General features: G+C 43.4%; 10 non-coding genes across 10 annotated transcripts; 5 read left to right on the forward strand and 5 right to left on the reverse strand.

Annotated features, from left to right (window-relative positions):
• The first annotated feature begins 6,319 nt into the window (after positions 1-6,319).
• TRNAL-CAA (transfer RNA leucine (anticodon CAA)) lies at positions 6,320-6,437 on the forward strand. Its single transcript has 2 exons — positions 6,320-6,357; positions 6,393-6,437. It is a non-coding gene; the product is annotated as a tRNA-Leu (tRNA).
• A 450-nt stretch (positions 6,438-6,887) lies between these two features.
• TRNAR-CCU (transfer RNA arginine (anticodon CCU)) lies at positions 6,888-6,959 on the reverse strand. Its single transcript has one exon. It is a non-coding gene; the product is annotated as a tRNA-Arg (tRNA).
• Positions 6,960-8,276: 1,317 nt separating this feature from the next.
• TRNAL-CAA (transfer RNA leucine (anticodon CAA)) lies at positions 8,277-8,394 on the forward strand. The gene is made up of 2 exons: positions 8,277-8,314; positions 8,350-8,394. It is a non-coding gene; the product is annotated as a tRNA-Leu (tRNA).
• A 450-nt stretch (positions 8,395-8,844) lies between these two features.
• Positions 8,845-8,916, reverse strand: TRNAR-CCU (transfer RNA tryptophan (anticodon CCA)). The gene has a single exon. It is a non-coding gene; the product is annotated as a tRNA-Arg (tRNA).
• A 1,318-nt stretch (positions 8,917-10,234) lies between these two features.
• Positions 10,235-10,352, forward strand: TRNAL-CAA (transfer RNA leucine (anticodon CAA)). Its single transcript has 2 exons — positions 10,235-10,272; positions 10,308-10,352. It is a non-coding gene; the product is annotated as a tRNA-Leu (tRNA).
• Positions 10,353-10,807: 455 nt separating this feature from the next.
• On the reverse strand, positions 10,808-10,879 carry TRNAW-CCA (transfer RNA tryptophan (anticodon CCA)). The gene has a single exon. It is a non-coding gene; the product is annotated as a tRNA-Trp (tRNA).
• Positions 10,880-14,643: 3,764 nt separating this feature from the next.
• TRNAL-CAA (transfer RNA leucine (anticodon CAA)) lies at positions 14,644-14,761 on the forward strand. The gene is made up of 2 exons: positions 14,644-14,681; positions 14,717-14,761. It is a non-coding gene; the product is annotated as a tRNA-Leu (tRNA).
• Positions 14,762-15,218: 457 nt separating this feature from the next.
• On the reverse strand, positions 15,219-15,290 carry TRNAW-CCA (transfer RNA tryptophan (anticodon CCA)). The gene has a single exon. It is a non-coding gene; the product is annotated as a tRNA-Trp (tRNA).
• Positions 15,291-19,322: 4,032 nt separating this feature from the next.
• On the reverse strand, positions 19,323-19,394 carry TRNAW-CCA (transfer RNA tryptophan (anticodon CCA)). Its single transcript has one exon. It is a non-coding gene; the product is annotated as a tRNA-Trp (tRNA).
• A 1,049-nt stretch (positions 19,395-20,443) lies between these two features.
• On the forward strand, positions 20,444-20,561 carry TRNAL-CAA (transfer RNA leucine (anticodon CAA)). Its single transcript has 2 exons — positions 20,444-20,481; positions 20,517-20,561. It is a non-coding gene; the product is annotated as a tRNA-Leu (tRNA).
• Positions 20,562-24,673: the final 4,112 nt, after the last annotated feature.

Consider the following 24,673-nt stretch of genomic DNA (forward strand, 5'->3'; position numbering starts at 1 on the left):
TAGTTATGAATTAACATATTGCCAAAATCTTTCGGTTTTACGGTACAGTGGATAAAATATACCGTAGTTTTAAATCGAATTAAGGCAAATAGAAAATAACACTAGTTTTGGCTTTAAAATATAGGCTAAATAACTCATACCAACGTGTATACCGCAGTACATTTTCAAATAATTATTTATTGACGTGTAAGAAGTCCGACTCCTTAGCTGGATGGTCAGCATTAAGACCCTCGCTGCAGAGGGTCCCGGATTCGATTCTCGGCCAAGTCGGGAATGTAATTCTTCTGGCTCGGGAACTGGGTGTTTGTGTTTGTCCCAACACTTTCCTCTTCATATTCAGACAACACACCACAATACCAACCACCATAGAAACACGCAATATTGATTACATCCCCCCGCATAAGGTTAGCGTCAGGAAGGACATCCGGTCATAAAACAGGGCCAGCCGGGCTGAGTGACTCAAACGGTTGAGGCGCTGGCCTACTGACACCAACTTGGCAGGTTCGATCCTGGCTCAGTCCGGTGGTATTTGAAGGTGCTCCAATACGTCAGCCTTGTGTCGGTAGATTTACTGTCACGTAAAAGAACCCCTGCGAGGCTAAATTCTGGCACCTCGGCGTCTCCGAAAACCGTAAATGTAGTTGGTGGGACGTAAAGCCAGTAACATTATTACTGATTAAAAAACAGGGCCAAATCCACATTTGCGGAACAGTTTGCACCCGCGAACCCACAAGTGTGGGAAAAGTGGTCGAAGCGGAAGAAGAAGAAGTAAGTTTAGATAGTGTAAGGAATGCCAATATATCGAACATATACGAGTCATACGGTTTAATCGTTCTTGAAAAAAAAAAAAATAGAAGAGAGTGTGACCATACTGTACACGAAAAATAGGCAAAATGCTATGCGTACTGTAGTATACTTGGTTATATGTACGTTTGTGCTGATAGTAGTTTCCATTATTTTCGTTAAAGATCGCGTTTAATTAGTTATGTTTCCTACGCTGCATTAATGAATGAAAGAATCTGTTGTCCCAACGCGGAGTGTTTTAAGTGAGAAACTTTCTGCAGCTCCAGTCGAAAGAGGATATTCTGATGACATCTTTTGAGTGAAATGTAAACTACGTGCACAGGAATATTCTTCTTATGCTTATCTGGATTGCCGCGGTCGAACGGAAGTATTGCCAATATCTCGAACATACGTCCCGTACGGTGCATTCAATCTTGAAAGACATCATTTTAAGGAGAATGGAACTTAGGCAAAGTAATATTAGATGTTATCAATCAACACTGTATATTTGCGACACGTTTCTCCGTTACTGTGTATAAAACTTTATCATTGGATTAATTGCGAATGTTGGCAGCGATGTACATTTGTTTTATTCCAAGAGTAGCGTACCAAACTGTACATTGTGTTGCCATCTGTTGTGTAAAAGGTGAACTATCTCGCACCATCTCGCTCCTTCAAATAAAAACGGGAGTCATGATTAATCTAGAAGATGTAAAATCACGCTATTTTGGACGTTTCTGAATAAAAAACTCATGGCTTAGTGTATACTATAGTAACTTACATCCCATTACATTCTTAAACAATTATTTATTAACGTGTAAGTATTGCCAATATCATGAACATACGTCTCGTCACGGTGCATTCAGTCTTGAAAAGCATCATTTTAAGAAGAAAGGAACATGGGCAAAGTAATATTAGATGTTATCCATTAATACTGCATATTTGTTAATCATTTCTTCGTTACTGTATATAAAGCTTTATAGTTAGATTATTTGCCAATGTTGCCAGGAGTGCATTTGTTTATTTGTTTTATTTCAAGAGAAGCTTTCTGAACTAGACGTTGTGCTGCCATCTGTTGTGGAAAATATAAACTATTTGCGCTATATCGTTCGTTCCCGGAAGTCATACAGAGCGACCGGAAGTCATGAAGAGCGACCGGAAGTCATAAAGAGCCGTCTGCCCTAAACCGGATGAACGAATGAACGAACGAACCTGGAGCGGAGAGCGGCCTCTGACTTCCTGGCTCGCTCCTACCTTTCCGCTCCCAAGAGTCGACTCTTTTGAACGACTCTCAGTTAGGAGCGGGAGCGAATGAGCTAGCTCCCTCAAAAGAGCTAGTTCGACCCATCACTATTACACACTATTATTGGTAAGAACTAGCGATGGGCATTCCGAATGAAAACTATCGAATTATTCGATAGTCTCAAACTACCGTTTCATTCGATTGTTTTCAACAACATTCGATGTTTCATTCGGTCTATATGATACTGAATTCTCCTGCAGTAGTTGCTCCCACTTCGCTCAAAACGATAGTACCTACGTAAGTCAATAATGTTAAGGAAACGATAGGAACCAATGCAATAGTATTACGGTCTAGGAGAGCAATTATCGCGCGCGTATTTTAAACATTATCCAATGATGGTCCGTAAATATTATTCTCTCCATTACATGGGCAAAAAAAGCAGTCCAGCAGAATTCTGGAAGACACACAAATCTGCCATGGAACTCTTATACACATTGGCACAAAAATATCTCACAGTTCCTGCACCATCTGTTTCAGCAGGAATAATATTTTCGAAAGCTGGCCAGATGAGTGAAAGAAGAAACAGTCTGAAAGCAAAACATTTAGATCTTTTAATATTCCTGAACAAAAATCTTTGATTATAGGAAGACAGTGGTAGCCTAAGTGTCTGATTAATTATACTGCAAGTTTAACATATTGTTTTAGTTATCCTAACCTGTTCTATGTGCACAGAATGAAAACATTTGATCTAGCTACTTTATGTACTTTTTACCACGACATAAAATTAGTGACTGCACATATAAATGCTTATTGCTCTATTACATGTGTGTTTCATTTAGTTCGCGGTTTGGTTGTATTTTTTCATGTTAAAATGCAATTTTTTAAAATATAATGTAAGTATCTGAAAATCTATGACAGCTTTGAAGAGAGCTATGTTTAACGGCTGTTTGCACATGTATATTGTTTGACATGATACCAGTTAAATACCGGTAAATAAAAATGTATTTTACTGTACTTCCTCCTACGAAGAGAGATTGCCTAACCTAAAACTGACGAAGTGCACCATTAAATATTTCATATTAAAATAAGTAGGCCTATGTGGTCCCAGTGTCCATAATGTTAATAATGAGTATTCTATAAATTGTTCCTAATGATTAGCACAGATCTTGTGGGAGCCGAAGTTTCAAGGATCAGAGTAAATATAAGACCGTACACTGTAAAAAGCGTGCATATTGCAGTAATTAGTAACTACCGTAACGAATGTCAGCAATTCGGAAACCGAATGAAAACTATCGAATAAAAACATTCGGTTGTTCTCCTGGACTATCGTTTAACAATCGATAGCAGGAAACATTCGAAATGCCCATCACTATGTCAGCAATTCGGAAACCGAATGAAAACTATCGAATAAAAACATTCGGTTGTTCTCCTGGACTATCGTTTAACAATCGATAGCAGGAAACATTCGAAATGCCCATCACTAGTAAGAACTGTACAGTTCAGACCAAATCTAACGACTTTGTTCCCTCTGGTGTTCGGTTCTTGTACACACAGAAGTTTTATAACATGTTCCTGTTTTAAATTATTAAAGTCCGAGTTTTGTATGATTTCCTGCGTTGGGACAACTGATTTATGTAAGTTTTGCTGATATATATTAATTTCAGGCATAATTCATTTTTGATTTGATAATATTTACTTTTCTTTGATAAATGGAACAATCAGTTGATGTGGCAGGATGATCCGTTTTCAAGTGTTCGTTCCTTGTTCTAGAAGCCATTTTCCGATTAGTGTTCTTGCAATTAATGCATTCCGTTTTACTTTTAGGACAGTCTTTTGTTTCATGTAAATCAGAACACTGAGAACAGATTAAAAGACATTCACACTCTTTCGCAAAATGATTGAAGCCATGGGACTTGTAACAGGGTATCACACGTGTATACTCGTTGACTGGACAACTACAATAACCGATGCATAACCTCTCTGATCGCATTATGATGTTATAAACACTCGGTGACACTTCGAACACAGAGTATTGCGATCTTCCATTCCTTGACTTCCTTACAAAGCATTTCTTCAGGAACGCACTCGTATCTAGCAAGCTGTGCTTCACGAGAGGATTTTGTTGTAATATGGCTTCCGTTGACTCCTCCTCCGGAAAATCCTCCTCGATCCCATGTATCATAATTCGAGGATTTAATTTCTTCAGAATTCGTGCAGACAAGTTAGATTGCGTCTCCTGGAGATGGTTTACAAAGGTCTTACACTCGTCATTATTTCTTAATTCCAATATAGCACCCTTATTTGAAGTTTTCTTGATGTTTTTAACTCCTACCTGCAGTGAAGCCAATTTTGTCTCAGATTGCAATATATTAAGGGTTTGCTGCGAATCTTTATCTTTAGTAGCGTCCTATGGAGTAACCAGCACAATATTAGCTATTTTCTGTGAAACTGGTTGTGTGGGCTATGTAGTGACCTGAAGTACATCCTAGTAGCTCTGTTGTTTGCTTTCAGCTGTAGTTAGTTCTTCCCGTAACTTGAGTAATTCTTCTTTAAATGAGTCAAGAGTTTTCTTGATATGATCTGCTGAATCAAGTACTTTGCTGATCCAATGCTTGTTGGTCCTTTTGTCACAGTTAAGCACCTCCTTAATGAACTTTATGTGATTTTCAGCACATCTGTACACTCCGCCATCTTTATTCACTCCTGACAATGTTATTCTTTGTTTTTTGTACTGGTCGATAGCTAAACTCAACATTTCCATATGAATCTGGGACTGGAAACACAACCTCTATTTTGTTGTCATCCGGTGTGTGATGTTCATAGAATTTGTTAGACACTGTTTACGTGAAAATAGTAGGGGGGGAATGTGTAGGGGAATAGATATTGTTCCCCTGAAGGTTTTGAGCAACAATACTAGACTAGACCCACTAGTTCATTGCATTTCCTCCAAATGTGCGTAAATTACATTTGGAACGATGTCGCAGATCAGTTACACTATGCATCTACATCTTTACAGGAAAGACGCCACCATCTTCTCGGAAGAATAACTCATTTAGGATTGTAGAACAGGACTATTATTATATCATAGAATTCTCTCCCCCTCCTTTAGCGTATATCTACTTTCAGAGATCTATGAATATGATACACCAATAAACACTTACAAAAGTTCCTTGACCCCGACGTGATTCCAACACGCAACCTTCTGATCTGGAGTCAGACGCATTACCGTTGCGCCTCGGAGTCACTGATGTTTCTCAACCGTCTACTAGGTATTAGACCTGGGACTCAAAAACACAAGCGTTTTACTATTAACAGTTCGGAGACACAACTGTTGTGCAACGAAACGAAATAATTACAAGGAAACAACCGTTGCAGTGCCGCTCTGCCACCCATCAAGTGATGTTTCATTCTGTTCGCGAAAGTAGCTTCCATGACACTGGACTTATCATCAATTCAAACGTGTTTTCTTGGCACAATACCAGAAATTTTACATTCCCAAGGACCTAATACGCCGCTGTAATGTCCCCAGATTTTAAGCTGATCAGTATTGTTAACACTCGCTACTATTAACAATTTCAGATGCTGCTTGAACTATATCCCCGTCTTCCTGGAAGTGATACTTATCTGGAGTGTTGCCTACGAGATACACAAGGCCTGGAAATACAACACTCTAAACTTGTCCTCGAGATACTTCCGACAAGCGCTGCTACAGTTCTCTTTACTATTCTGTCTATGCACTTTTTTCTTTCTTTCCTAATCTGCTTACCTTCCAGGGTTGGTTTTCCCCTCGGACTCAGCAAGCGATCTCACATCTACCGCCTCAAGGGCAGTGTTCTGGAGCTTTAGACATTGGGTCAGAGGATTCAACTGGGGAGGATGGTCAGTACTTCGCGCAGGCGTCCTCACCTGCTGTGTTGGTGGGGGATTGGAAGATTAGGAGGGATAGAGGGTAGGAAACGGTCGTGGCCTTAAGTTAGGTACCATGCCGGCATTTGCCTGGAGGAGAAGTGGGACAATCCTGGAAAACCACTTCCAGGATGGCTGAGGTGGGAATCGAACACACCTCTACTTAGTTGACCACCCGGGGCTGAGTGGACCCCGTTCCAGCCCTCCTAACACTTTTCAAATTTAGTAGCAGAGCCGGGAATCCAACTCGGGCCTCTGGGGGTGGCTGCTAATCACACTATCCACTGCACCGCAGAGGAGGACCACTACAGTCACAAAAGCGAGTAAAGGAGACTCTGGATACTGAAGGTAAATTTATGGCCTCCTCCATTGAGCAGAAGGCTCTGTGTCAGGATGGCCGAGCGGTCTAAGGCGCCTGACTCAAGGGAATACCTTGCCTGTACGACGCAGGTCAGAATAATTCTGGTCCTCTCTGAGGGCGTGGGTTCGAATCCTACTCCTGACAATATTTTTCTTGTACTGGTCGATAGCTAAACTCTACATTTCCATATTAATCTGGGACTGGAAACACAACCTCTATTTTATTATCCGGTGTGTGATGTTAATAGAATTTGTTAGACACTGTTTACGTGAAAATAGTAAGGGGGGAATGTGTAGGGGAATAGACACTGTTCCCGCGAAGGTTTTGAGCAACAATACTAGACTAGACGCACTAGTTCATTGAATTTCCTCCAAACGTGCGTAAATTAGATTTGGAGCGATGTCGCAGATCAGTTACACTATGCATCTACATCTTTACAGGAAAGACGAAACCATCTTCTCGGAGGAATCACTCATTTAGGATTGTAGAACAGGACTAATACTATATCATAGAATTCTCTCCCCTCCTTTAGCGTATATCTACTTTCAGAGATCTATGAATATGATACACCAATAAACACTTACAAATATTCCTTGACCCCGACGTGATTCGAACACGCAACGTTCTGATCAGGAGACAGACGCGTTACCGTTGCGCCACGGAGTCACTGATGTTTATCAACCGTCTACTAGGTATTAGAATTGGGACTCATAAGCACAAGCGTTTTATTAACAGTTCGGAGACACAACTGTTGTACAACGAAACTAAATAATTACAAGGAAACAACCGTTGCAGTGCCGCTCTGCCACCCATCAAGTGACGTTTCATTCTGTTCGCGAAAGTAGCTTCCATGACACTGGACTTATCATCAATTCAAACGAGTTTTCCGGGCACAATACCAGAAATTTTACATCCCCACGGACCCAATACGCCGCTGTAATGTCCCCAGATTTTTTTTCCTAGGGGCTTTACGTCGCGCCGACACAGTTACGTCTTATGGCGACGATGGGATAGGAAAGGCCTAGGAAGTGGAAGGATGCGGCCGTGGCCTTAATTAAGGTACAGCCCCGGCATTTGCCTGGTGTGAAAATGGGAAACCACGGAAAACCATCTTCAGGGCTGGCGACAGTGGGGCTCGAACCCACAATCTCCCGATTACTGGATACTGGCCGCACTTAAGCGACTGCAGCTATCGAGCTTGGTCCCCCCCCCCCCCCAGATTTTAAGCTGATCAGTATTGTTATCACTCGCTACTATTAACAAATTCAGACGCAGCTTGAACTATATCCGCGGGTTCCTGGAAGTAATTCTTATCTGGAGCGTTGCCTACGAGATACACAAGGCCTGGAAATACAGCACTCTAAACTTGTCCTCGAGATAATTCCGACAAGCGCCGCCAGAGTTCTCTTTACTATTCTGTCTATGCACATTTTTCTTTCCTTCCTAATCTGCTTACCCTCCAGGGTTGGTTTTTCCCTCGGACTCAGTAAGCGCTCTCACCTCTACCACCTCAAGGGCAGTGTTCTGGAGCTTCAGACATTGGGTCGGAGGATTCAACTGGGGAGGATGGTCAGTACCTCGCGCAGGCGTCCTCACCTGCTGTGTTGGTGGGGGATTGGAAGATTAGAAGGGATAGAGGGAAGGAAACGGTCGTGGCCTTAAGTTAGGTACCATGCCGGCATTTGCCTGGAGGAGAAGTGGGACAATCCTGGAAAACCACTTCCAGGATGGCTGAGGTGGGAATCGAACACACCTCTACTTAGTTGACCACCCGGGGCTGAGTGGACCCCGTTCCAGCCCTCGTAACACTTTTCCAATTTAGTAGCAGGGCCAAGAATCCAACCCGGGCCTCTGGGGGTGGCTGCTAATCACACTATCCACTGCACCGCAGAGGAGGACCACTACAGTCACAAAAGCGAGTAAAGGAGACTCTGGATACTGAAGGTAAATTTATGGCCTCCTCCATTGAGCAGAAGGCTCTGTGTCAGGATGGCCGAGCGGCCTAAGGCGCCTGACTCAAGGGAATACCTTGCCTGTACGACGCAGGTCAGACTAATTCTGGTCCTCTCTGAGGGCGTGGGTTCGAATCCTACTCCTGACAATATTTTTCTTGTACTGGTCGATAGCTAAACTCTACATTTCCATATTAATCTGGGACTGGAAACACAACCTCTATTTTATTATCCGGTGTGTGATGTTAATAGAATTTGTTAGACACTGTTTACGTGAAAATAGTAAGGGGGGAATGTGTAGGGGAATAGACACTGTTCCCGCGAAGGTTTTGAGCAACAATACTAGACTAGACGCACTAGTTCATTGAATTTCCTCCAAACGTGCGTAAATTAGATTTGGAGCGATGTCGCAGATCAGTTACACTATGCATCTACATCTTTACAGGAAAGACGAAACCATCTTCTCGGAGGAATCACTCATTTAGGATTGTAGAACAGGACTAATACTATATCACAGAATTCTCTCCCCTCCTTTAGCGTATATCTACTTTCAGAGATCTATGAATATGATACACCAATAAACACTTACAAATATTCCTTGACCCCGACGTGATTCGAACACGCAACGTTCTGATCAGGAGACAGACGCGCTACCGTTGCGCCACGGAGTCACTGATGTTTATCAACCGTCTACTAGGTATTAGAATTGGGACTCATAAACACAAGCGTTTTATTAACAGTTCGGAGACACAACTGTTGTACAACGAAACTAAATAATTACAAGGAAACAACCGTTGCAGTGCCGCTCTGCCACCCATCAAGTGACGTTTCATTCTGTTCGCGAAAGTAGCTTCCATGACACTGGACTTATCATCAATTCAAACGAGTTTTCCGGGCACAATACCAGAAATTTTACATCCCCACGGACCCAATACGCCGCTGTAATGTCCCCAGATTTTTTTTTCCTAGGGGCTTTACGTCGCGCCGACACAGTTACGTCTTATGGCGACGATGGGATAGGAAAGGCCTAGGAAGTGGAAGGATGCGGCCGTGGCCTTAATTAAGGTACAGCCCCGGCATTTGCCTGGTGTGAAAATGGGAAACCACGGAAAACCATCTTCAGGGCTGGCGACAGTGGGGCTCGAACCCACAATCTCCCGATTACTGGATACTGGCCGCACTTAAGCGACTGCAGCTATCGAGCTTGGTCCCCCCCCCCCCCCAGATTTTAAGCTGATCAGTATTGTTATCACTCGCTACTATTAACAACTTCAGACGCAGCTTGAACTATATCCGCGGGTTCCTGGAAGTAATTCTTATCTGGAGCGTTGCCTACGAGATACACAAGGCCTGGAAATACAGCACTCTAAACTTGTCCTCGAGATAATTCCGACAAGCGCCGCCAGAGTTCTCTTTACTATTCTGTCTATGCACATTTTTCTTTCCTTCCTAATCTGCTTACCCTCCAGGGTTGGTTTTTCCCTCGGACTCAGTAAGGGCTCTCACCTCTACCACCTCAAGGGCAGTGTTCTGGAGCTTCAGACATTGGGTCGGAGGATTCAACTGGGGAGGATGGTCAGTACCTCGCGCAGGCTTCCTCACCTGCTGTGTTGGTGGGGGATTGGAAGATTAGAAGGGATAGAGGGAAGGAAACGGTCGTGGCCTTAAGTTAGGTACCATGCCGGCATTTGCCTGGAGGAGAAGTGGGACAATCCTGGAAAACCACTTCCAGGATGGCTGAGGTGGGAATCGAACACACCTCTACTTAGTTGACCACCCGGGGCTGAGTGGACCCCGTTCCAGCCCTCGTAACACTTTTCCAATTTAGTAGCAGGGCCAAGAATCCAACCCGGGCCTCTGGGGGTGGCTGCTAATCACACTATCCACTGCACCGCAGAGGAGGACCACTACAGTCACAAAAGGGAGTAAAGGAGGCTCTGGATACTGAAGGTAAATTTATGGCCTCCTCCATTGAGCAGACGGCTCTGTGTCAGGATGGCCGAGCGGTCTAAGGCGCCAGACTCAAAGGAATACCTTGCCTGTACAACGCAGGTCAGAAGAATTCTGGTCCTCTCTGAGGGCGGGGGTTCGAATCCCACTCCTGACAATGTTTTTCCTTTTTTGTACTAGTCGATAGCTAAACTCTACATTTCCATATTAATCTGGGACTGGAAATACAACCTCTATTTTATTATCCGGTGTGTGATGTTAATGGAATTTGTTAGACACTGTTTACGTGAAAATAGTAAGGGGGGAATGTGTAGTGGAATAGACACTGTTCCCGCGAAGGTTTTGAGCAACAATACTAGACTAGACGCACTAGTTCATTTAATTTCCTCCAAACGTGCGTAAATTACATTTGGAACGATGTAGCAGATCAGTTACATTATGCATCTATATCTTCACAGGAAAGACGAAACCATCTTCTCGGAGGAATCACTCATTTAGGATTGTAGAACTGGACTATTATTATATCATAGAATTCTCTCCCCTCCTTTAGCGTATATCTACTTTCAGAGATCTACGGATATGATACACCAATAAACACTTACAAAAGTTCCTTGACCCCGACGTGATTCGAACACGCACCCTTCTGATCTGGAGTCAGACGCGCTACCGTTTCGCCACGGAGTCACGGATGTTTCTCAACCGTCTACCAGGTATTAGACCAGGCACTCATAAAAACAAGCGTTTTATAATTAACTGTTCGGAGACACAACTGTTGTACCACGAAACGAAATAATTAGAAGGAAACAACTGTTGCGGCAGTGGTAAAGAAGTAGGGGACTGGAAATAATAATGATATTGCATTGAAAATTACTCACATGTGTTTAGTAATCCATTTTGTATATTATTAGGTCCCGAAATGTAGCATTATTAGTGATTTTGTGCGTAATATTGGTAATAATTGCACACAAGAAGTAGGAGGATATATTTATGATGGCCATCTTTGTTTCTAGAGATGTTATAGTATAGACTGGTTACTTTGACTTTACAACAAAGCAAGGAATTTCAGATAGGTGAGAAGCATGGAAGTTACAACATAAAGCATGGATGTTACAACTCCTCTAATTTAGTAGCTGTAATTTATCTTTGCAAATTCAGGCCAACCTCTGTCATAAGGGGACCACACTCCTTTCGAAAGGCTCTTAACTATCGCCGCGGCGCATACTGCCCGCACGGCAAGAAAAAAGTATAATTTAGTGGCTCTAACCCAGGGATGGCGAACCTATGCCACGCGTGTCACTAGGTGACACGCGGACACGATTTCGGTGACACGCCACATGAACATAATAATATTTTATATATACGTCTCGTAATACAGACAGTGCATATCTTACAGCGTTTCACGTGTAAGAAATAAATATCGAAAATCTAAATACTAGTTCCATTCGGACGTGCAATATGGCAACACTGCTACACTGATAGGTCCGAAAGTCAAGTGAGGTAATGTCGTTTTCTGGTGGTTTTGTATACGGACATCGCAAATATGTTTTCGGTGCCGAAAAAAACAGAAACTTAACAAAGGTGGTGACCGTATTTTTCAAGAACTCTGGCCAAGGGAATTCGGACTGTTAAAAAGATGTGTTGCCTGTGTTCGAAAACAGTTGTATCCCCACATTTAATGTAAAGCGCAATTTTGAGACTGGTCATTCAAATGTTTGTTCCATTTCAAATGAAGAAAGAAGAGAGTTTGTTTCACAAAATATCCAACATTACACAAACAAACTAGTTCTTTTGTATCATCTTCCCGGCCAAGGAATAATATCAGTGCGGCTGTTTCTATCTGTCTCACTGCATAGTACAGCATGCATGGGAAACAGATTTCTGACGGTGAGTTGTTGAAAGAAAGTTTCTTATTGACGTCCAACACATTATTTGAAAACTTCCCTAACAAACAACTAATAATTAACAAGATTAAAGAAATGCCAGCCAGCTGAACTGTTGTCAAGGATAGAATAATAAAAATGAGTGAAGAAGTTTCGGAGCAGTTGAAAGCTAATTTGGATAACTCCCACATATATGCAGGATTGTTTGATGGAAGCATGAATGTGACCTTACAAGCAAGGATAGCTGTTTTTTTTTTAAATAAGATTTCCTTATAGAATTGTGATGAGGGAGAAATTAGTTTAATTGTTGAGCGTACAAACTACAACATGGGAAGATACTGAAGCTAATGGGGGAAGTGAAGTCCATTCACAATATTAGTACTATAGATTTTTATATTTATTTTTTTTACAATTTGTTTTACGTCGCACTGACACAGATAGGACTTGTGGCGACGATGGGATAGGCTTACGAGTGGGTAGGAAACCGCCGCGGCCCCGCGGAACATGCAATCAAATATATTTAAAAGATATATTGCACCCGTTATGCAAATATGTATAATAAATAAATAAATGACTCAATAAATGAATAAATAACGTATTATGAAACATAATCTGGAAATTGAAAGGAAGTTGCGAGGGGGGGGGGGGGAGGTTGTAGACATCCCGTAATGGAAATGGAAAACAACAAGTGGCACAGTCAACAGATGAGAATAATAAACCAGAGTTAAAATGGCACACTAGTTGGAAAAGGTTCGCCATCCCTGCTCTAACCTATCTTTGCAAAATCCAGGCCAAGCTCTGTCATGCGAACAGTGGCCCCCTTCGGGGGCCACACTCCCTTCGAGAGGCTCTAAACTATCGCCGCGGCGCATACTGCACGCACGGCAAGAAAAAAGTATAATTTAGTGGCTCTAACCTATCTTTGCAAAATTCAGGCCAAACTCTGTCATGACAATAACATATTTGCATTGCAACTTCCATGCTCCCATGCTTTCCAATGTCAAAGTAACCAGTCTATTCCATAACATCTCTGGAAACAAACAAAGATGGCTATCATGAACACATCTTTATACTTAATATGTGCAATTATTGTCCGCCTCTGTGGTGTAGTGGTTAGCGTGATTAGCTGCCACCCCCGGAGGCCCGGGTTCGATTCCCGGCTCTGCCACGAAATTTGAAAAGTGGTACGAGGGCTGGAACGGGGTCCACTCAGCCTCGGGAGGTCAAATGAGTAGAGGTGGGTTCGATTCCAACCTCAGCCATCCTGGAAGCAGTTTTCCGTGGTTTCCCACTTCTCCTCCAGGCGAACCTCCTTAAGGCCACGGCCGATTCCTATCCCTTCCAATCATCCCATCCCTCCACAAGGCCCCTGTTCAGCATAGCAGGTGAGGCCGCCTGGGCGAGGTACTGGTCATACTCCCCAGTTGTATCCCCGACCAATAGTCTGAAGCTCCAGGACACTGCCCTTGCGGCGGTAGAGGTGGGATCCCTCGCTGTGTCCGAGGGAAAAGCCGAACCTGGAGGGTAAACAGATGATGATGATGATGATGTGCAATTATTACCAATATTACCGACAAAATGACTAAGAATGCCACATTTCGGGACCTAATAATATTCAAAATTTTCAATGCAATATTATTATTATTTCCAGCCGCTCTGCCACCCATCAAGTGACGTTTCATTCTGTTCGCGACAGTAGCTTCCATGACACTGGACTTATCATCAATTCAAACGTGTTTTCTGGGCACAATACCAGAAATTTTACATGCCCAAGGACCCAATACGCCGCTGTAATGTCCCCAGATTTTAAGCTGATCAGTATTGTTAACACTCGCTATTCATTAACAACTTCAGAAGCTGCTTGAACTATATCCTCGTCTTCCTGGAAGTGATACTTATCTGGAGTGTTGCCTACGAGATACAAAAGGCCTGGAAATACAACACTCTAAACTTGTCCTCGAGATACTTCCGACAAGCGCCGCTAGAGTTCTCTTTACTATTCTGTCTATGCACTTTTTTCTTTCTTTCCTAATCTGCTTACCCTCCAGGGTTGGTTTTACCCTCGGACTCAGCAAGCGATATCACCTCTACCGCCTCAAGAGCAGTGTTCTGAAGCTTCAGACATTGGGTAGGAGGATTCAACTGGGTAGGATGGTCAGTACCTCGCGCAGGCGTCCTCACCTGCTGTGTTGGTGGGGGATTGGAAGATTAGATGGGATAGAGGGTAGGAAACGGTCGTGGCCTTAAGTTAGGTACCATGCCGGCATTTGCCTGGAGGAGAAGTGGGAAAATCCTGGAAAACCACTTCCGGGATGGCTGAGGTGAGAATCGAACCCACCTCTACTTAGTTAACCTCCCGGGGCTGAGTGGACCCCGTTCCAGCCCTCGTAACACTTTTCAAATTTCGTAGCAGAGCCGGGAATCCAACCCGGGCCTCTGGGGGTGGCTGCTAATCACACTATCCACTGCACCGCAGAGGAGGGCCACTACAGTCACAAAAGCGAGTAAAGGAGACTCTGGATACTGAAGGTAAATTTATGGCCTCCTCCATTGAGCAGACGGCTCCGTGTCAGGATGGCCGAGCGGTCTAAGGCGCCAGACTCAAGGGAATGCCTTGCCTGTATGACGCAGGTCCGAAGAATTCTGGTCCTCTCTGAGGGCGTGGGTTCGAATCCCACTCCTGACCATGTTTTCCTTTCTTTTTTGTACTGGTCGATAGGTAAACTTACATTTCCATATTAATCTTGGACTGGAAATACAACCTCTATTTTATTATCCGGTGTGTGATGTTAATGGAATTTGTTAGACACTGTTTACGTGAAAATAGTAAGGCGGGAATGCGTAGGGGAATAGACACTGTTCCCACGAAGGTTTTGAGCAACAATACTAGACTAGACGCACTAGCTCATTGAATTTCCTCCAAACGTGCGTAAATTAGATTTGGAACGATGTCGCAGATCAGTTACACTATGCATCTACAACTTTACAGGAAAGACGAAACCATCTTCTCGGAGGAATCACTCATTTAGGATTGTAGAACAGGACTATTACTATATCATAGAATTCTCTCCCCTCCTTTAGCGTATATCTACTTTCAGAGATCTATGAATATGATACACCAATAAACACTTAAAAATGCTCCTTGACCCCGACGTGATTCGAACACGCAACGTTCTGATCTGGAGTCAGACGCGCTACCGTTGCGCCACGGAGTCACTGATGTTTCTCAACCGTCTACCAGGTATTAGACCTGGCACTCATAAACACAAACGTTTTATTATTAACAGTTCGGAGACACAACTGTTGTACCACGAAACGAAATAATTACAAGGAAACAACCGTTGCAGTGCCGCTCTGCCACCCATCAAGTGACGTTTCATTCTGTTCGCGACAGTAGCTTCCATGACACTGGACTTATCATCAATTCAAACGAGTTTTCTTGGCACAATACCAGACATTTTACATCCCCACGGACCCAATACGCCGCTGTAATATCCCCAGATTTTAAGCTGATCAGTATTGTTAACACTCGCTATTATTAACAACTTCAGAAGCTGCTAGAACTATATCCGCGTCTTCCTGGAAGTGATACTTATCTGGAGCGTTGCCTACGAGGTACACAAGGCCTGGATATACAGCACTCTAAACTTGTCCTCGAGATACTTCCGACAAGCGCCGCTAGAGTTCTCTTTACTATTCTGTCTATGCACTTTTTTCTTTCTCAACTAATCTGCTTACCCTCCAGGGTTGGTTTTACCCTCGGACTCAGCAAGCGATCTCACCTCTACCTCCTCAAGGGCAGTGTTCTGGAGCTTCAGACATTGGGTCGGAGGATTCAACTGGGGAGGATGGTCAGTACCTCACGCAGGCGTCCTCACCTGCTCTGTTGCTGGGGGATTGGAAGATTAGAAGGGATAGAGGGAAGTAAGCGGTCGTGGCCTTAAGTTAGGTACCATGCCGGCATTTGCCTGGAGGAGAAGTGGGAAAATCCTGGAAAACCACTTCCAGGATGGCTGAGGTGGGAATCGAACACAACTCTACTTAGTTGACCCCCCGGGGCTGAGTGGACCCGTTCCAGGCCTCGTAACACTTTTCAAATTTCGTAGCAGAGCCGGGAATCCAACCCGGACCTCTGGGGTGGCAGCTAATCACACTATCAACTACACCGCAGAGGAGGACCACTACAGTCACAAAAGCGAGTAAAGGAGACTCTGGATACTGAAGGTAAATTTATGGCCTCCTCCATTGAGCAGACGGCTCCGTGTCAGGATGGCCGAGCGGTCTAAGGCGCCAGATTCAAGGGAATACCTTGCCTGTATGACGCAGGTCCGAAGAATTCTGGTCCTCTGTTGGCGTGGGTTCGAATCCCAGTCCTGACCATGTTTTTCCTTTTTTTTGTACTGGTCGATAGCTAAACTTACATTTCCATATTAATCTGGGACTGGAAATACAACCTCTATTTTATTGTCATCCGGTGTGTGATGTTAATAGGATTTGTTAGACGCTGTTTACGTGTAAATAGTAAGGGGGGAATGTGTAGGGGAATAGACACTGTCACTGCCTTCGTGATGTCCAGGCCGTACTGTAACGGGCGCGGGAAAGCAATCAGCTGATCGTTAGGGGGGAAAGTTAGCACTTGAGTTAGTAGAGTTAAACATAGATTTTCGCAGTTTTATTGAAATTTTTAACGATGGCCACGTGTTCACTCAGATATATGTGAGAATGGGTCGTCATCGACTGCATTATTAAGTGGAAAGTCGTTAATTAGTGAAGAAAACTTAGTGTGAGCGTGTATTTATGTGAAGCTATTGGTTAAGAAGATCGTTCTTCAGTGTTTTAATTTCGTAGTTTATTTGTGTAAAGTTATATTTATAGTGTAAAATTAATTGAGTTAGTGCATTCTGTGTTTTATTATTAACCACGAATTGTATATACTTAAATTAAGATGATCAGTGAGGGACATCACCATGCCTAAAAGTTGCTGTGTGCCTGGCTGCAAAGCTAATTATAAACAAGGAGAGTACACTCGGGTATTAGTGTTTCCTTCTGATGAAGAACGAGTTATGTTATGGAAGAAGGCTATTCCCAGGGAGAATTTAATAGTTAATCACAACACAGTTGCGTGAAAACACATCCTGAGAGAAATAAGAGTGTCCCGTCCAGATGGTGAGTTAATTTTTTTTATTATGTCATAAACATGGGTAACATTAGGTAGGCCCTATATTTTTATGTAATCAGACCTACGGCTTATCTGAATTTGGTGTATTTGAAAATGCAAGTCTTGGTTTTGAGTATCACCGAGCTCGAAAGCTGCATTCGCTTAACTGCGGTCAGTATCCAGTATTCGGCAGACAATGGGTTCGAACCCCACTGTCGGCAGCCCTGAAGATGGTTTTCCGTAGTTTCCCATTTTCACGCCAGGAAAATGCTGGGGCTCTACCTTAATTAAGGCCATGGGCGCTTCCTTCCCATTCCTAGACCTTTCCTGTCCCATCCTCACCGTAAGACCTATCTGTGTCGGTGCGATGAAAAGCAAATAGAAAAAAAATGAGTATCAAACAGCAGTGTGTGATTTATGTAAATCTTATCTTCTGACAGATTCAGATCTTATTTATGAACTGTCTCCAACCGAGCTCGATAGCTGCAGTCGCTTAAGTGCGGCCAGTATCCAGTATTCGGGAGATAGTAGGTTCGAATCCCACTGTCGGCAGCCCTGAAAATGGTTTTCCGTGGTTTCCCATTTTCACACCAGGCAAATGCTGGGGCCGTACCTTAATTAAGGCCACGGCCGCTTCCTTCCCACTCCTAGCCCTTCCCTGTCCCATCGTCGCCATAAGACCTATCTGTGTCGGTGCGACGTAAAGCAACTAGCAAAAAAAAAAAAAAAAAAAAAAACTGTCTCCAGAAGTAAGATATCTGAATTTCCTAAATCGAGGGGGCTTAAAGTATCCATGAAATGAAGTGAAATGTCGTATGGCTTTTAGTGCTTCGGCTCGTCAGGTGCAGGTCTTTCTATTTGACTCCCGTAGGCGACCTGCGCGTCGTGATGAGGATGAAATGATGATGAAGACAACACCTACACCAGCCCCCGTGCCATTGGAATTAACCAATTAACGTTATAATCCCCGAACCGGCCGGGAATGGAACCCGGGACCCTGTGAACCGAAGGCCAGTACGCTGACAGTTCAGCCATCGAGTCGGACAAAGTATCCATCAGACATGTTAATAGAGCTTGGAATTGAGGTGTACAAAGTATATTGTATGTTGGTGTCAGATATATATATATAAAAAGATGATATTTCTAAATTCAGACGATCCTAAGTGTGTCACAAAATCCCTGGCTTTGGAGTCAATGCAGTTGGCTGATTCCCTAGTCATTTGTGACTGCGGGAAGAAATTGGAAGACCTGGCCGGACCGTGTAGGCCTATATATATTTGGGTGAATATATTTTTAAATAACTTTTCCAAAATTCACACCGACTTGTGTATTCAACAATGTGCTTCAAAGAGAGCAGACCTACTCCATACTGGTGTAACTTCCTGTAAGAGGTCCAGGAAAGCTGCAGTGTTCAGTGAGGTACAGAAATAATTTATATTTGTAATAAATAGTAATGGTAATTGGCTACATGTTTTCTGTCAGTGTGTATGATGTGAATGTTCCAGTTGACCAGAAAATGGATAAAATCGCAAGAATATGTCTCAAAGTGTTAGGCTGTACTCACGCAAACGAACGTATATACGCGAGAAAATAGAACGTTACGGAGAAGGATATTCATTGTATGTCAGAATTAACAAATGTTTGAGGATAGGTTTTGGTTTTATAAGGTGTTAACAGTTCTTTAAGTAATTTAAACGAGTGTGTTATTCAAGCGGAGCGTATGCGTATCGCCTTCAAGTCCCCCCCAAAGCGTGACGTCATCAGAGGTACAGTACGACCTGGACATTACGAAGGCAGTGACACTGTTCCCGCGACGGTTTTGAGCAACAATACTAGACTAGACGCACTAGTTCATTGAATTTCCTCCAAATGTGCGTAAATAACATTTGGAACGATGTCGCAGATCAGTTACACTATGCATCTATATCTTTACAGAAAATACGCCACCATCTTCTCGGAAGAATAACTCATTTAGGATTGTAGAACAGGACTATTATTATATCATAGAATTCTCTCCCCTCCTTTAGCGTATATCTACTTTCAGAGATCTATGAATATGATACACCAATAAACACTTACAAAAGTTCCTTGACCCCGACGTGATTCGAACACGCAACCTTCTGATCTGGAGTCAGACGCGCTACCGTTGCGCCACGGAGTCACGGATGTTTCTCAACCGTCTACCAGGTACTAGACCTGGCACTCATAAAAACAAGCGTTTTATTATTGACAGTTCGGAGACACAACTGTTGTACCACGAAACGAAATAATTACAAGGAAACAACCGTTGCAGTGCCGCTCTGCCACCCATCAAGTGACGTTTCATTCTGTTCGCGAAAGTAGCTTCCATGACACTGAACTTATCATCAATTCAAACGTGTTTACTGGGCACAATACCAGAAATTTTACATCCCCAAGGACCCAATACGCCATGTAATGTCCTCAGATTATAAGCTGATCAGTATTGTTAACACTCGCTATTATTAACAACTTCAGAAGCTGCTAGAACTATATCCGCGTCTTCCTGGAAGTGATACTTATCTGGCGCGTTGCCTACGAGATACACAAGGCCTGGAAATACAACACTCTAAACTTGTCCTCGAGATACTTCCGACAAGCGCCGCTAGAGTTCTCTTTACTATTCTGTCTATGCACTTTTTTCTTTCTTTCCTAATCTGCTTACCCTCCAGGGTTGGTTTTTCCCTCGGACTCAGCAAGCGATATCACCTCTACCGCCACAAGGGCAGTGTTCTGGAGCTTCAGACATTGGGTAGTAGGATTCAACTGGGGAGGATGGTCAGTACCTCGCGCAGGCGTCCTCACCTGCTGTGTTGGTGGGGGATTGGAAGATTAGGAGGGATAGAGGGTAGGAAGCGGTCGTGGCCTTAAGTTAGGTACCATGCCGGCATTTGCCTGGAGGAGAAGTGGGAAAATCCTGGAAAACCACTTCATGGATGGCTGAGGTGGGAATCGAACCCACCTCTACTTAGTTGACCTCCCGGGGCTGAGTGGACCCCGTTCCAGCCCTCGTAACACTTTTCAAATTTCGTAGCAGAGCCGGGAATCCAACCCGGGCCTCTGGGGCTGGCTGCTAATCAGACTATCCACTGCACCGCAGAGGAGGACCACTACAGTCACAAAAGCGAGTAAAGGAGACTCTGGATACTGAAGGTAAATTTATGGCCTCCTCCATTGAGCAGACGGCTCTGTGTCAGGATGGCCGAGCGGTCTAAGGCGCCTGACTCAAGGGAATACTTTGCCTGTACGACGAAGGTCCGAAGAATTCTGGTGCTCTCTGAGGGCGTGGGTTCGAATCCCACTCCTGGCCATGTTTTCCTTTTTTTTGTACTGGTCGATAGCTAAACTCTACATTTCCATATTAATCTGGGACTGGAAATACAACCTCTATTTTATTATCATCTGGTGTGTGATTTTAATAGAATTTGTTAGACACTGTTTTCGTGAAAATAGTAAGGGGGGAATGTGTAGGCGAATAGACACTGTTCCCGCGACGGTTTTGAGCAACAATACTAGACTAGCCGCACTAGTTCATTGAATTTCCTCCAAATGTGCGTAAATTAGATTTGGAACGATGTCGCAGATCAGTTACACTATGCATCTACATCTTTACAGGAAGGACGCCACCATCTTCTCGGAAGAATAACTCGTTTAGGATTGTACAACAGGACTATTATTATACCATAGAATTCTCTCCCCTCCTTTAGCGTATATCTACTTTCAGAGATCTATGAATATGATACAGCAATAAACACTTACAAAAGTTCCTTAAGCCCGACGTGATTCGAACACGCAACCTTCTTATCTGGAGTCAGACGCGCTACCGTTGCGCCACGGAGTCACTGGTTTTTTCTCAGCCGCCTACTAGGTATTAGACCTGGGACTCATAAACACAAGCGTTTTGTTATTAACCCAGTGGCGGCTCGTTTGGGAGGCGCTAAGTCGCGCGCCCCCCACGGGGTTCCATTAAATTCGGGAATTTTAATCTTAAACGTTAACAAGGGAAATATTTTACTATAAGATTATTATCAAGGGCGCGAGTTGTACTGTGCTGCGGCGCGATGCGCTGCTGGCCCTACGCAGGAGGGCGCTCTCTCACAGCGGACCAAATACTCCCGAGTCTCGCTTGACTGGCCTTGAGGGAGCCAATCAGAGGCGCAGTAGAGATGTGCTGTTCTACGGAAATTCCGGCGCGTTTCTGCCGCGGCCCATCGTTGCAGCCAACCTACCCGAAACATTGGTGATCTGATTTCTATTTAACAGGGGTCAGTTTATGCCATTTCTCTCCTAAAACTAGGAACTATTTTACTGAGGCACTTACCTGAGTTAAATGTGCCGGTATACATTTAAAATAGTCTTGTAATTTTTAGGATTATTAACTAACGAAACGAGTAACGACTGTAACTACTGGCTCCTCGCACTTGACTCATGTTGGCCATACTCACTGGAGAGCGCGATGTTTAACTTTGTGTTGGTGAATGACCGTGATGCGACTGTGACAAGGTGAAATTAGGAGAAAGGTTGTGATTTATATGTAGGCGTAGTGTTATGTATGCACTTCGTACAGTATGATTACCGTCGAACATATTAAAGAACTAACGTTTTCTTCTCTTTCTACCGAGAAGAAAGTCGAACTGAAGGAGTGTTTTAGGCCGACACCAGACTTCTTGTTGAAAAAACCGGAGACAAAGAAAAATGAAAATAGGGCTTTCCAAAGACAAATTAGTTCTCCTGACGTATATAACAAGAACTCGCGGATATGTGGAAGTGATATCTCAGAAACCTTTTACTGCTTTCCTTGCCCGCTATTCTCCCGTTCTAGGAAAGGAGATAAATGGATCACCACAGGGGTGATATCAATAGTACCATGGACTTTGAAATGCTGTAAGTGATCACTACAATGAAACTATTCGTAAACATAACTCGATGGTGGACAAGAACAGGCAAATATTATTATTATTATATATATATATATACATTCGTTTAGCCCCTTAAGGAGCACGTGGAACCATTAAATAGCACTGGTATTCTTCATCTTCTTGTTCTTCTTATCTTCCCAAAACTTCCTCATCCTTTCACTATGGGCCTGCCGTCTTTCTTGTGTCCACGAGTTTTTGAGTTTCAAGCTTTTCTCAGATGGATTCTTGGGTGCAAATTTATGGCTGTTGATCTTTTGTCTGTATGTATTCCTTGTGGTTGCCATTGGATCAACGTCGACTTCTGCGAGGTCCTTTTGTGCATCCACGAGCCAGCGAGCTTTGGATTGTCGGTTTCCATTGATAATAAGAAATATCTTCTTAGTCAGTCGTGAGTCATCCATTCGTGCTAGATGTCCATAAAATTTCATACGCCGTTTGCGTGCGACTGAAGAGAATCGCTCAGTTAATGCATAGAGTTCTTCCGAGCTTCTTCGCATCCATTTACCCTCTTGAAACTTGGGCCCGAATATCTTCCTCAGTACCTGTCGTTCAATTTTCTCGATGTCCTTGATGTTAATGGTAAGTGCTGATGTCTCAGTTGCGTAGAGTGCCTCAGGGAGGACAACGGTGTGGTAGTGTCGGAGTTTGGCTTTTGTGGATATTGATTTCTTATTGTAGAACTTGTAGGTGATTAGGTATGCTTTACGTAGTTTTTCTGCGCGCATTTTGTTGGCTGCTTTTTCATTGCCTGAATCACCAATAATTTCACCCAAGTACTGGAATTGTTTGACTTGTAAAATGTTGCCATATTTGGTCGCTAGTGATGTTAGGTGTGTGCACTTGGAGTCCATGTATTGCGTTTTTTCATAAGAGATGTGGAGACCAGTTTTTATTGCAATCTCGTGAAGCTTCTCGATGGCGTGCCTGGCTTCTTCGGGAGTCCGGGTAATTATTGCTAGATCGTCAGCAAAGGCAAGGCATTTAATGTTAATCCGTTTACTTTTCGTTCCCATGTTTATTCCGGGTACTTCTTTCTCCCATGTTTTAATGACCTTATCCAGTACTAGGTTGAACAGAAGTGGGGACAATCCATCACCTTGTCTAACGCCTGTTTTTATTTCAAAGGGTGCAGAGATTTCACCCATGAACTTCACCTTAGAGGTTGTATCTGTTAAGGTTTGTTGGATTAACGTGAGTGTTTTGTTATCAACACCGTATTCTCGAAGAACATTGAACAGGGTACCACGGTCTATTGAGTCGTATGCTTTTTTAAAATCTACGAAAGTGACTACTGTGCGGTTTGACTGGCGGTGTTGGAGTATCATCTTCAGGTTCCAGATCTGTTCCACGCACGATCGATGTGGACGGAAGCCCGCCTGATATTCGCCGATCTTATCTTCTGTCTGTTGTTCCAATCTGGTAAGCAGAGCACGTGAAAGAATTTTGTATGCTATTGACAGAAGAGAAATACCTCGGTAGTTGTTTGGATCCATCTTGTCACCTTTCTTATGCAGTGGATGGATCAGGGCAGTTTTCCAATCTACAGGTATGACTTCACTTTCCCATATGTTCGCAATGATGACCTGTAATTGGTCGATCATTTGATCCCCTCCAATCTTAAGCATCTCGGCGATTACACCATCTTCTCCTGGTGCTTTATTGTTTTTGAGATGTAATATGATGCTCCTTATCTCCTCATGGGTCGGTGGAAGGGAATCTGTGTTTGGAGTGGGTATGTGGAATTGAAGTTTCTCAGTTGGTGATTCGCAGTTGTGTAACTTTTCGAAGTGTTGTTTCAGGATGTCACAGTTAGCCTTTGTATTTGTTTCGAGAGTTCCGTCAGGGCGCCGAAAAGAAAGAGTGGGTGGCTTGTAGCTGGTCAGTTCTTCGCGAAAGGTTTTGTAGAAATTTCTCGTGTTATTCCGTTTGAAGTCATTATCGATCTCCTCTAATCTCTTGTTATGGTATGCACGTTTAATTCGTCTGAGTCTTTTGGACGTTTGCTTCTGAGTTTCTGAAAATATATGCCAATTCTCTGGTGTTTGATGACTGTGCCAATTCTTCCAGGCTCGTATACGTGTTTCCAGTGCTCTGTCACAATCCGAAGTCCACCATCTATGTTTCCGTTTACGGGGTGGTTGGCCAAGTTTCGTAGATGATTCTTGGATAGTCTCAAGGAGTGCATCCCATGTTTTTGCATTTGCACGCAACGACTGGGCAAACTCATGTGCATGTTCTTGCAGATAACCTGGGTCAATGCGTGGGATTGTAGGTTTTTGGTATTTCCTTCGGTTGGGTCTGAAACGGATTTTGATTTGTGAGAGGTGGTGGTCTGACTCTACATAACCTTTGCGTACCCTGATGTTCATAATTTCAGGGGAAAATTTTCTGGTAATTGCTACATGGTCGATCTGGTATTCGCCTAGGTGACTGATCGGCGATTTCCATGTGGTCATTTTTTGTGGAGGTTTCTTAAAGTGTGTGGACATCAGCTGGAGGTTTG

The sequence above is a fragment of the Anabrus simplex genome, chromosome 3 (assembly GCF_040414725.1).
Source record: "Anabrus simplex isolate iqAnaSimp1 chromosome 3, ASM4041472v1, whole genome shotgun sequence".
NCBI classification, from domain to species: domain Eukaryota; kingdom Metazoa; phylum Arthropoda; class Insecta; order Orthoptera; family Tettigoniidae; genus Anabrus; species Anabrus simplex.